Consider the following 651-nt stretch of genomic DNA (forward strand, 5'->3'; position numbering starts at 1 on the left):
GAGACTCGGGGGCCAGGCGCCCCCAACGGGCCCCGCGGGACATGGAAGCGGAGACTGGGGTCAGAGAAAGACGTCGGAGGGAGAGGGGGACCTCGGGAGGTGGACGGGCCTGGGGCCAGAGGTAGAGGATGGAAGATGGACAGAGAAATTCCGAGAGCTGAGAGATGCGGGGACAGACACAGCTAGGGACACAGATGGGGAGAGGACTGCAGAGAGGAACAGGGACAGGAGAGGCGGGACCCAGAGGGCACCGGAGGAAGACCCCGAGATGGATGCGTGCGGACACAACCCGCCCTCCATCCCGGCCCGGTCTCCGGGGTTCCGGGGGCGTGGTTTCGGGCGCGCTCCTGGCTGTCCTGTGGGCGTGGTCTCTGGTGGGCGTGTCTAGGGCGGGGCTTCTGTTCTTTTCCGATCCCGGCCGTCAGCGCTCTGGGAAAAAGGTGGAGGCGGGGGAGGAGTAGAAGCATCTACTGCAGCCAGCTCAGCCCAACTCGGATTTTAACCCCCGGACGGGAAGCAGGATTGGCGAGGAGGGGACACTGGCTCCTGGTAGCCTTTTGATACCGGTGTGGGAGCCGAGCTCCCATCCCCCTTCCCCGCGGGAGCAGTAGGGCCAGGTTGGGGAGGGGAGCGGGGCCCACATCTGGAAAG

At 65.9% G+C, this 651-nt stretch overlaps 1 protein-coding gene across 1 annotated transcript in view; it reads right to left on the bottom strand.

Moving 5' to 3' along the window:
- Positions 1-651, bottom strand: part of Dact3 (dishevelled binding antagonist of beta catenin 3) — a gene marked incomplete at its 5' end in the record, with an annotated part of 15,305 nt that overhangs the window by 1,848 nt on the left and 12,806 nt on the right. The gene's annotated exons all lie outside the window — the stretch shown is intronic.

This window comes from Fukomys damarensis, unplaced genomic scaffold (assembly GCF_012274545.1).
Source record: "Fukomys damarensis isolate Sample0158 unplaced genomic scaffold, DMR_v1.0_HiC HiC_scaffold_19, whole genome shotgun sequence".
Classification (NCBI taxonomy): domain Eukaryota; kingdom Metazoa; phylum Chordata; class Mammalia; order Rodentia; family Bathyergidae; genus Fukomys; species Fukomys damarensis.